The sequence below is a fragment of the Macrobrachium rosenbergii genome, chromosome 8 (genome assembly GCF_040412425.1).
Source record: "Macrobrachium rosenbergii isolate ZJJX-2024 chromosome 8, ASM4041242v1, whole genome shotgun sequence".
Taxonomy (NCBI): domain Eukaryota; kingdom Metazoa; phylum Arthropoda; class Malacostraca; order Decapoda; family Palaemonidae; genus Macrobrachium; species Macrobrachium rosenbergii.
In genome coordinates, this window is record NC_089748.1 from 16,843,205 (window position 1) to 16,856,221 (window position 13,017).

General features: G+C 34.7%; 1 protein-coding gene, 1 long non-coding RNA gene and 1 pseudogene across 2 annotated transcripts in view; 1 reads left to right on the forward strand and 2 right to left on the reverse strand.

Annotated features, from left to right (window-relative positions):
• The window catches only part of LOC136840620 (cell adhesion molecule 3-like), a 196,968-nt gene that overhangs the window by 105,058 nt on the left and 78,893 nt on the right, over positions 1–13,017 (forward strand). The gene's annotated exons all lie outside the window — the stretch shown is intronic.
• The window catches only part of LOC136840621 (uncharacterized), a 125,319-nt gene continuing 114,772 nt past the window's right edge, over positions 2,471–13,017 (reverse strand). The window contains exon 5 of the long non-coding RNA XR_010853667.1: positions 2,471–3,048. This is a non-coding gene — a long non-coding RNA (uncharacterized lncRNA). The remainder of the gene's footprint in view (positions 3,049–13,017) is intronic.
• LOC136841221 (uncharacterized) lies at positions 5,056–7,538 on the reverse strand (annotated as a pseudogene).

Sequence of the window (13,017 nt, forward strand, 5' to 3'; positions counted from 1 at the left end):
ACGTACTAAAACAAATATAAAAATTAAACTTGAAAACATTTCTGAATTGCTTAAACATATTGTGTTACTTGGCCCGTGATTTAAGGATAATTAAATAAGGGCATATGAATATAGATAAAGATTCGACGGAATTGCAGTTTTACGTGATTACGGTATATATAAAATCCATTTGTTGGACAGACGTTAATCTCCTACAACGAAGTGACACTAAACCCAACTTAGGTGTAGTAATAAACAATTTTTTTTCCAGTTTTTTGTTGAAACAGGCTGTAACTTAGGTGTAGTAATAAACAATTTTTTCCAATTTTTGCTGAAACAGTGTAACCTAGATGTAGTAATAAAAAAGTTTTTCCAGTGTTTTGTTGAAACAGAGAGTATTTTATTATTAACCTTTATTCCTTTTTCTAATGTGGAGATTAGGTACAATGGTATAAGATATTTCTTTCCTTTAGATTTTCCGTCATAGTCCTACAGTGCTTGCAATATTTGATAATCTCGTAGCTAGAGTCAAATGTCTGAGAAAAAAAATAATATAATGAATAACCCAAAATAAAAATTGTGTAGTAATAACTAATGCTACTATAACTTTCACAATTAATTATAACAAAACAAAAATACAATAGAAACACTAACCACTGTGATAACAGTAAAACTGCCTTATACACACAGACTCATATCACAGAAACACCACCCAGAAATGTTACAAAAATTCGCTTCGCCAGCCTTAACTTTAAAATCCCTTGGGTCAAGACTTCCCTCTACATACAAAAACTTTTCTTTAAACCTACTAGGACTCTCACGGAGACCAGAACAGTAAACTGCAGTAAACAATAAAAAGACAATAATGAATGGCAGTCTCAGAAAAGAATAAATATATACATACATACACACACACATTGGGCAAATAGCTGACAAACAATTAAACGATGGTAGATAGACAACAATGGCAAAACCTATTCTACTTTAAATACAGGACTGACAATATATATTTTGGGGAAACTGCCGAGCCTTTACACACTACTCACCAAATTCCGGAGGAAATATCTGACAAGCGCACCTAGTAACGAATGGCGGGCAGAGACTTAATATCGCCTTCATATTTAAATGAACAAAATATTTCACTAGCCTCAATAAGAGGCCCTGAGCAATCAAAACAAAGTGTCTGAATATAATTATCAAGAAAATAGTAAAAAATTCTTGTGTTCCGAGAAAGGATGATCTTAAGAGAATGCTGCATTCCTTGAGCTTAGAAACAACAGTGGTGCATGCAAGATTATCCGAACAGCGCTATACTGTATATGCAGGGGATTTGGCGAGCTGCTGAGAAGCCGCTTGTGTATACTATAGTTATAGGAATTTTATGCACGAGGTTCGTGCAGGTTTCAGTAGTACATAATAAATGGGGAGGGAGAATATTTTCCTGTTTTTTCCAAGGAAGCAAACCTACAGAGAGAGAGAGAGAGAGAGAGAGAGAGAGAGAGAGAGAGAGAGAGAGAGTGTACCTAATTTAACAATGATAACGGTAAAGCATGAAACGTATAGAAGATAATTTGTTTAGGGCAATTCCAAGTTTAGCTGATGAAAGTAAAGCTTATGTCAGTATGTGGAGGTCAGATTAACTGTTTGGTGTAGAAGCGGGTCTCTCACAACGAAGTGTGATTTCACCAAGTTTGTTTATTATTTTCGTGGACAGTCATGCGAGAAGTACAGAAAGGACAGAACATGCAAGTTCAAAGTTAAGAAATACGAAAACGGATCGAAAATGCAGTGCGTAGTGGTTGATGTTTTTTTTGCGTAATCCAGTTTAATCGGTGAAAAGTAAGGGAATCAGTAGAGTTTGGTGCAAGGGAAAAATGTTAGTGGTCGGTTTTTTCAAAGCATTTAGGGGGCAACTGTAATGGATTAAGTAGAAGATACATCGTAGGTCACGGAATAGGCGGAAAAAGGAAGAGAGAAGGGTTTCTGAAGACGGATTAGCAGTTGAAGAAAAGTACAAGATACAGCAGAAGTTAGGATTGTAAATGTTGAATGGAAATGTAATATGAAAGGGGAAGTGGAGTAAGACTGGGTGAAAAGGGCGAGCAGTGTCGAGATTCAACGAAATTGCCATTTGTGAAAAGATTGTGTAGAGTGGTTTGAGAATGCTGGTTACTCGCACAGATAAGAAGGCGATAGAGTGGGAGAAAGGGAAGAGAGGGAGACAGATGCAAGAGTGGTGAAGAAGTACCAGAATGGAAAGGTCTTGAAATAAGAAGCGCGAAATTGCTTATGATGCGCGTTAACGACGCAGAGTACGGAAGGGTGGGGCCGACAAGTTAGAAAATAACCTTCGTTAGGTATAAGAAGCTGCTCATTTTATCCCGGTTTTCTACACCGAGTGTTATCCTTGATTCAACTATTGAAAGCTAAACGTGGAGTCAGGTGACATTAAGGGAAACCTGAAGATAATCGGATGTAAAGGAAATAACCCTTTGACTGGTAAATGAATTTTATTGGATAATCCTGACAGAGATTATGAAATATCAGGTGACAGAGCGGTAAAGGATATAAAATCCATGAAGCACTCCGCCAGAACTTTTATCGGATTTCTTGCAGCAACCATCGCAGAAAGGTAAGAACCGAAATCCGTTAGCTCTCTCATTCGAGTCTGTCTGTATGCGCACAAACGTCTGCTGGCTCAGTCTCTCTCTCTCCTGATCCATTTCGTGGATCTTTCAATCTGGAGGCAATGCCATCTAATGTACGCTGTCTCCGATCGGTTCTAGACGAGGACCTATAAAGCAGGGGGAGACACATTCGCACAATCACTCAAAAAGGATTTGGTCACTTGATCCGAATTCGCTTACAAGATATCCGCTCTCCTGTCTATTGTAGGACTTACTAAGGAGGCAAAAACATAACAAACATGTTGGTTACCATAAAACCATATTTCAGTTTTTATGCAGGGGAATCCACATTCAGATCCCCTCTCTCTCTCCGATTTTCCTTCTGTATTTTTTCGTCACAGGATCCAAGAAACCTTTTATTCTGCAGGAGGAGAGGAAAGACCTGTAAAGGAAAGGATATTCTTATTTCATGGCTGACTTTCGGTCTTGACAACATACACACCCACACTTTCACACATATACACACACATGCACACACACTATCTATATATATATATATATATATATATATATATATATATATATATATATATATATATATATATATATATATATATATATATATATATATATATATATATATATATATATATATATATATATATATATATATATATATATATATATATATATATATATATATATATATATATATATATATATATATATATGTGTGTGTGTGTGTGTGTGTGTTTACCATAAATACATTAAGTGGGTCGGTCGGTTACGTACTTTAATAATTGTTTAATTGGAGTTATAGTACCTTGCTCTATCTAAGACCGGCGTAACTCTGCCAGTTAAGGCCAAATAAAGCTCTAAAGGACAGATAATGAAAGGGATTGGGTTGCCAGCTGAAAACTAGTATTACAAAATATAAGTTTATTACACAACCAAGTGGATCAATTAGGTAAACTAAACCAGTTTCATCGAAAGTAAAATAAAAAAAAATGGAATATTTACAGGAGCTGACAGCAGCTCAGAATATTAGTCCTGATCAGGACAGATACCTCAATGCTAAAGGGAAATGATCGCAACAGATTTAATAAGCCTCTTCAATCGCTGTTATAAGGCAGCTAAATTCAGTGAACGTTGAACTGTGGCTTCTTGGCACTGATGATGCAGATTCTTCTCCAAGCAAGAGGGAATTTCCAGGCTCAAGGTAGCCTATATACACACGTCTGGAAAATGTATTCAGGTAACAATCTTGCACTAAAGAAGCTCTCACCAGTAATTGATTAATCACAAGGGATGACTCTTATATCAAGAGTAGTACTTTTACCATCAAGGAGGGGTAAGTTATGTGATTTCACTAGACTACAATGAATGCACTTAGTATATGACTTCAACAAATGGGACATGCTTTACTAGGGGTTCTTAGTTAGGGATTGCTTAAGAGATGAACATTTGAACAACAAAAGTGAGAGATTCAGTTGAAGAGAAAAAACAGGGAGTAATTGTCACAATCCGGCTTACTACTGGTTTAAATAATGCAATGATCAGTTGCATTAAGATTCCTCGGTGTGTGAGGAATAACAATTGCTCCACGTGATGGAGACAAAGAGGGGAGTAACAAAAAGTGCTTGGAGACAGCACTGAAACTTCTGTTTGCTATCATAGCTAGGCTGAGTGTCTGGCGATGTGGGGTTGACTTCGGTCACTTGTCTTCAAGCTCCTCCCTCAGCAAAGACTCGTCAGTACACAGGTCAAAGAAAAGTCAGTTTTAGGAACAGTATGTCTAAGGCTGCGTTTACACCAAGAGAGTTGAGTCGAGTCAAGTCAAGACGAGTCATATGACTTGAGTCATTTTGAATCAGCGCCGTTCCCACAGACTGAGTCAGGAAGTCAGAGAAAAGCTCAACAGGGACTAGGATGGACGCAACGCTCTTGCTGAAATATCGGTGTTGCTGTGGCTGAGGCGGTGAAGGAGTAGGCGTAGGTGCCAAAGACTATGGATTCATGAGATTAATGCTAAAAGGCCAGAGCGTGGAAGCTTTGGACATCTATTCCTAGACTTGATAAACAATCCAGAGAAATTTTATGACTTCTTCAGAATGACAACTGAACAATTTAAAATGTTAGTGGAGTTAACGGCACCCTACGTATGAAAGCAAAACACCAATTACCGACGCGCACATTCAGTTGAGGAAAGAATGGTCATTTTCCTAAGGTTAGAAGTGGATTATTGAAAATACAGTCTGTAAGTAGGTAGATCTAGTGTTTCATCCAGTGCTAAATCAAACAAAAAGATAAATAGACATCCTTTATTACTGGTTGTGAATACAGTAAAAAAATAGACATCCTTTACTTCTGGCGGCTGTGAATACAGTACCAGATAAATAACCTTATATTTCTGGATGTGAAGACGGTAAAACATAGACATTCTTTATTTTTGTTGTAAATACAGCAAAACAAATAAATGCACTAATTATTCCTTGATATATATACAGTAAAAAAAGTCATGTTCTGCTTTAGGGCTAGCTCTCACAGGTAAGTGTACTCAGAATTTTTAGCACTAGCAGAAGATGGTGATGGTGTTGGAGTTGTGTGTTGCTCAGACCAGTAACCGTAGTGGGTGTTAGTGCGATTGAAGAGCTTCCTTCGAAAGGCTTCGTGTATTTCCATTTTGATGTCATGACTGTCAGCTGGCGACAACTGTTTCATTAGGGGAAGAAGACTCAACAGAAACTGATGATCTGGATCATTTTCATCTTTACATGCTGCCTGTTCACGAAGCTTCTGCAACTCCCCCAGGATCTACATATCAAATTCATTTGTAAAGTCGCAGCGAGGTCTTTTGTTAGCGTGAGGTTTCTTTGGTGTAGAGGTAGGTAGATTGAAAGCAGGTCTGCTCCTCCCTTCACAGATGTCTACATTGTTTGTTATTTCTTGAAAACATGCATTATCAGGTGCATCCGGGACAGCAGAGGATGAATCGTCAGGTGTAAAGTACATTGGATGATGTTGCTCGTGGCGTTACATAGGGGATGACGACTTCCATAGCACCATAAATTACCCACTTCTTTGTTGTGCTTTGGGCTGATCCAGATGGCTTGATATTAGTCCTCCTCCTTTCTCTCATAAAACTGCTCCTTAGGTAATGCCATTTTTCCTTGCATTCAGTTTCTGGGAAAAAAAAAATAATAAAAGAATGCCATTTGTATACGATTTCCTCTGGCTCCCATTGGTCCCTGTATGACCTCTCTCTCTCTCTCTCTCTCTCTCTCTCTCTCTCTCTCTCTCTCTCTCTCTCTCACCAGTAAATACAAGTAGTTAATGCTTGTTATATAACATCTTTTCCAGACATGTTGCTACCAGAGAATCCTTTGCTTCCCTTGGGTTCCAGTTTCGCACTGGGAAGACTACAGTGCACAAGATCATCAAAGAAACAAGCAATACTATATGGGAAGTACTGCAACCACAGTATATGGCAGTACCTGATGATCATTGCTGGAGAGAGATAGCAAGGACGTTTTCTGAGAAATGCAATGTATCCTAACTGTATTGGAAATGTTGACGGTAAGCACTGTCGGCTGAAATGCCCACTTGCTGCAGGCTTACTTTTCCATAATTATAAAGGGTATCACTCTTTTGTACTATGGCTGTTGCTGACGCCAAGTGTTTTACAATGATTGATGTAGGGGCATATTGGCAAAATAGTGATAGTTCAATTTTCTGTGACTCGAATATGGGCAGGTCATTACTCTCTGGACATCTAGGTGTTCCACAGCCTAGTAACATACCAAACACTGAAATCACAGCATTATTCTACCTCATAGGAGATGAAGCTTTTCCTTTAAAGCCCAATATAATGAGGCCTTACCCTCGAAAGGACCTAGCTAGATTACTCTAGGAAAGTGTTCAACTATAGAATGAGCAGAGCTACGAGGACGGCAGAATGTGCTTTTGACATGTTAGCTCAGAATTTTGGTGCACTTAAAACAACAATGGAGACAAGCATTGGGGTATCGGCAGCAATAGTTAAAAGTATCTGTGTGCTTCATAATTTCATTCATCATGAAGACAATATCAACTTTCTTGGTGATAATGACGATGTAATTGATGACCACCGTCAAAACATAAGAAGATTGTCACCAACAAGAAGTACACGGCCTACAGCAGAAACCATGTCAGTTTGCGACACTCTGAGATAGTACTTTGTGTCACCAGGTGGAGCTGTCGAGTGGCAGGACAGAATGCTCCTCTGATAGGCTACAGATAGTCAGCACACAAGAAGTGGTCGCACATCACATCTACTCTTTATTAAGCATATAAAGTACTGCATAAGGAAGGATGATTGGTAATTGAGTTTATTTTGTTTTGGTGATGCTACAGCTTTATCATTTCATTATTAGTATTTGACATATTACCCTTTACTTCTGCAACGGCATAATACCTTTATTATCTTTCGAGTATAGTGAAGGATTATTTGTTACGTGAGCTTATTTTATTTGTTGATGCTATTGCTTTATCATTATATTGTTACTAAAGATTAGTATTGTCATATCTTTTACTTTTGAAACGGTATTTATACCATTTGGCTTAATATCAGTGAACGATATCAAAGGTGTACAGGAGTTTGACAGGATATACTGTACTTCCTCTCAAATTGGAGGAGTCCCAGACTGCTTGACGCCTGGCGGAGTGGCAGCTACTAGCATCTCTCACATTTCAAACCTGCGTGAGTTGCCAAATGCAGCCATTTCTTCTTTTGAATTATGTAGTGATTAAAAATTTAACTCACTTGTGCATTAATTTCTGCAGCAATAACCCTCCACAAAGCAGCTATGGCATCCCTATTCTGGTGCATGGATTACATGCATCATATATAGCTCTTCACTCTTGCACTAAACTTATCAGGACCTCAGGATTCATAGTGCTCACCTCTCAGCGGACTCGTCGTGACTGATGAAAAAATGGTTCCGCCTGAGTCACTGACACTGAATCGCCTTGACTCGGCATGATTCGACTCACTTGGTGTAAACTCTCCCATTTGAATTAATGTGGCGATTCAATAAGAGTCCTGAATTGTCTTGACTCGTCTTGAGTGACTTGACTCGGCTCGACTCGCTTGGTGTAAACGCAGCCTAAGGTCCGGCCTAGGAAAACCTATCCGCCTTTATGACATTTATGAGTTGAAATTCCCACTCTTCGGTCGGTTGGCAATCTTAGTTGGAAAACAACTCCTGCATCTTCCCACATTCCCCTTTCTCATGCAAGAAATCTCGTTGTCTTCCTAGCTTTAATAAAAAAAATAATTCACTATTCCACTAAGAGGCAAGGAAGGAGGTTGAGCAGCAATATTTATAACATATTAAATATATATATATATATAATATATATATATATATATATATATATATATATATATATATATAATATATATATATATATATATATATATATATATATATATATATATATATATATATATATATATATATATATATATATATATATATATATTTGCATATATATATATATATATATATATATATATATTATATATATAATATATATATATATATATATATATATATATATATATATATATATATATATATATATATATATATATATATATATATATATATATATATATACATGTGTGTGTGTGTGTGTATGGAAGGATCACAGTAATATACTTGAATATCAAGATGAGATGTTTTTGTAAAAATATATAAAAAGTCTACAGCTTTCGTCCAACCTTTGGTAGACTTGATCACTCATGTCCATCGAAGGATCAACGAAACCTGTAAGCTTTGTATATATTTTAACAAATACATTTCGTCTTGATATTCAAGCATATTACTGTGGGTACCTCCATACATAACTGAGAAGTCTTCTCTCAAGTGTTTTCATATTGTATATATATATATATATATATATATATATATATATATATATATATATATATATATATATATATATATATATATATATATATACAGTATACATATAGATATATAGATACATAAATATATATCTATATATACTGTAGATATATACATACATACTGTATATATAGAGAGATATAAATACATATAGATATATATATATATATATATATATATATATATATATATATATATATATATATATATATATATACATATATATTTCATATATACAGATATACAGTATATGCATAGATATATGTACATATATATTTTCATGATAATGCCTTTGTAAAATGTATATCTTTCCTTGCTTTTTATATATTTACTCTTCTAGTTATCATGTATTATGTGAAATAATAATAATTGTTGAAATACCATATGTAGTGTAATGTCAGATCTCAAAAGAGTTAGTGATTTAGATGACTTAACAGCGTGATTTAGAGTTAATAATACGCTTTTAATAATATGTAGTGGAGAAAGAGAGTTTCGAGTTAGACCAGATGTGTTTTGGATCAGTTGTCATCACAAAAGATAAAGTGTTGACAGCTCTGGATATCAAGCGAGTCGTGTAAGATTTTGTCTCTTACAAGAAAAAGACTAAAGATTTTACGATGTTTCATGTACTGTTCTGAAAACCAACTTTGGTTCTTCGTCTTGTTCTAAAAACATGCCATTTATGATTAGCCAGCTGTGTCTGTTTTGATTGTGTTGAGGTTTTGTTATAGGCTTTGTCCTATATGATTTTCTGCTAAAAACGTGTACCTTTTGAGAAATGTGAATGAGCTGTTGCACTGAAGCTCATGGCAATTGCGTCTTGTTTAAGAATGCATTGCTCTGATCACATATTGGTCTAATGCGTTAGTTTTGGCCCCAAAACTTTTTGCTCAGGAAGTGACGTCCTCTTCCTCTTCTATAATTTTCTCTTTTATCTCGTTCCCAAAATGCCTTAATGATGACGTCATCTGAATGTTTCATTTCTAACTGGAATCCTAAGATTTGCTCATTCTGATTTCAGAGACCATTCATGTGGTTCTCTCTCTCTCTCTCTCTTCATAGGAAAGAAGTTATTAACAAAAAATATTTGTGTGGTCATTGATATTAAACTTAGTTTTTGAGATCTGAATGTAGGAAAAGTGTATACATTTGGTAACAGATCCTAACAAATAAGTGTGTTTTGCAAGTCTCAAGCAGCCACAATTCAGGTGATTTTGTGAAAGTTTTCACAAGCTTGTGTAAGGTAAAGTGAATTTTACATATTATTACCATAACATAATAAGGTATATTAACAAGTTTTTGCCTTAGTGGAATTGTTTTGGTAAATCTTTTCCGTATTTTTGTGTGTTCTTGTGTTTGCAGTCACTTAATTTTTCACATTTTATATGGGTGATTTAACATTTATTTGCTTATCAATTTAAGTATTTCTTGATAATTTAATACTGCATACTTTAATTTTCATTTACTAAGATTTTTTTTTCAAATCTTGAGTAGTTCTTGACAGTTTAAATTTTGCTTGATTGATTTAATTTCTTGATAAATTAACCTTTGTAATTTAACTCAAGAATTAATTAAATTTAGTTTTTTTTCAAATAATAGTAAATTTCTTCAGATTGTGAATTCTAATTATAAATTTTGAATTTAAAAATAAATTCTTTGTATTTAAAACTTCATAAAAACATTTTTTGTATTCAAAATTTTATAAAAACAGTGTTTCATTTATAGACCACCCGTGAATAGGATTAATTGTGTGCATAAGGCTAAGTGATAAACATGTTTTGTTCCTTTAGTTTTGCTGAAGTGAATTAAGACCAGGGAAACAGTTAAAAGTTGTTTGATGGAGTGATGCCCTTTTGCTCTAGTATATTTCTTATTTAATTGTTGATACCTCACACTTGTTTTGATAAACTTAGTTTGATTTTTCACGTGATTAATAAGCTTTTTAAGGGATCTCTGTTACCTTTAGAGTACTCAGTCGTATTTTTAATGTAATGAGAGTTCAGGTATCTGGCTGAAGTGAGGTAAAACTTTGAATTCTATAATTTGTTGTGTAATAACAAAGTATTTGGTACACTTCGTGAATATATATATATATATATATATATATATATATATATATATATATATATATATATATATATATATATATATATATATATATATATATATATATTATATATATATATATATATATATATATATATATATATATATATATATATAAGTTATATGATATATATATATATATATATTCCTTGTATTTCGGTATATATATATATATATAAGTTCTCTGACAAAGTTAACCTATATGTTCATGAATGGCATTGTATGTCTCTATGTACTTTCCGATATGCACACAAGTGCAGGAAAATATATCAAAGTTCCGTCAGAGTTTAAAAAACCTGTTACATATACGCGTAGAAATAAAACAAAAAAATAAATACTGCACAAAATGCAGGAACTCAAAAAACAATCGTTCTGTTGATCTCCTGTTATTACTACGGTCTGACTTGTAAATTGTAAAGGCTATGCTTCAGCCAACTTCATGGAAAAAATAGACAAAGGTGTAGGTATATATAATGATTTTTGGTTTCTATATGTTCATGAATGGCATTGCATGTCACTTGCTGATCATCCGAATGAATACAAGTGCTGGATTTTATTTCATCTTGTTAACTAGACACGAGATAAACAGGTTGCTGATAAGCGTGTGCATGTATTTATGCATATATTTATGGATAAACACAGCCATACAGGAGATAGGCAATAAGGAAGCTAGAGAGCATAAGAAGGTAACTAATAAAACTAAATGTGAAATGTAAAAAAAATATTTGAGAGACACAAAGAAGTGGTTCTACAGGGATGTAAATGCTCAGAGAGTGTTTAATGACCATACAGACTTGAGAACAAAATATGCAAATGGAAAGATGCTGGTCTGGGTGGAAGAAATGAGTATTCTGAAGATTTGTTGAATGTGAAAGACAGCAGCGATGTACAGCTGAGTGATGTGAGTAGAAGGGTTGCCTGAAGTCTGAGAATGATTGAGTAAGCAACTGCTAAGGATGAAAAAAAAATTAGATTAAGTAGCTCAAGAATAGAGAGACCCCGTAAGTACAGTGATGAAAGTGAGAGAGTGGCTGAAGAGACCCCGTGAGTACAGTGATGAAAGTGAGAGAGTGGCTGAAAAGGGTATGTTAGTGCGGAAAATGTTACAAAGGAATGGTTGAGAATGAATGAAGATGATAAAGGCGACTAAGAATATAGAAGCACAGCATTACTCAGTACACATGGGCAGAATGGATTCTGAGAAAGTAACACAGACGACACAAAGATTGATAGTGGAAGTAAAGTGTGGACTTTAATTTGTGTGTGTATGTGTGTGTGTGTGTGTGTGTGTGTGTGTGTGTGTGTAAAGCGCTTTTTGCGATCAACTATGTGTGAAGTTTGAGATTCAAGGGTTTAAGACATAAGTTGCACACACAAACCTTAAATAGGAATATAACAGAATTAATGACTACGCAAATTTCTGAGAAGCGACATATCTAACTGTAAAATTACTAGAGTGTATTCATGTATCTTTTCCTATCCATTTTTTTATTTATTTTTTTTACTTTTCTACTCAATTTACAGACGTACATTATTTTTGTAATCAGACAAATTTCAAAGAAAAAAAAAGAAATGCTCTAAAATCACCAGTTCCTTAAATTTCAACTTGAGAACTGTAACTAACTTGAAAACTGACTTGAGGACCAGAACTAACTCTCTGAATAAAAGAAGGACTGTTATAAAAATTCCAATACATACACTCCCAATAAATACTAAAAACAAATTTTTAAAGGTATAAACAGAAGCAAACGAAAATACTTCCTTCACCCTTACAACTTAAGGAAAGTAAAAGCAAAGAATCTCCAAGTGATCAGCAGAGATGAAATAAAATAAAGGAGCCAATTCTTTCAAAAAGGAAGTTTTCCCTTGTCCATTCCTGTACTTATCATCCCCTTCGAAGGGAGAGCTGTTCTATTTTTTCTGTCCGTAGTGGTCTTTCTCCCCCTTGTGTGAATGGTGCCATCTATTCCCCACGCCCGAACCTTATGACCCATTCATCCCTCGCGAAGATGGAGTCCTCAACCTGACAAACACGACAGCTTTTGTCGTATTGGTTCTCTCCTTTTCCTCTCACAAAACTTCATCGGCACAATTGAAATACGAGTCTTTGAGACCTTTAGAGCGAGAGAAAGAGAGAAAGAGGTCGACATTTTTTCAGCTACGAGACAGGGCGATTGGTAAAAAGATAATTTCTAAAAAGAAATTTAATCATCAAAACTACTTTCTGTGAGCTAAAAACGCTGATATTTAATAATACGTTTCATGGCAAATTATTCTCTCTGCTTATAATAATTTGTATGTTTTTTCCATATTTACACGCTATTGGTCTTTTTTACAGAAATAAAAACATTTAT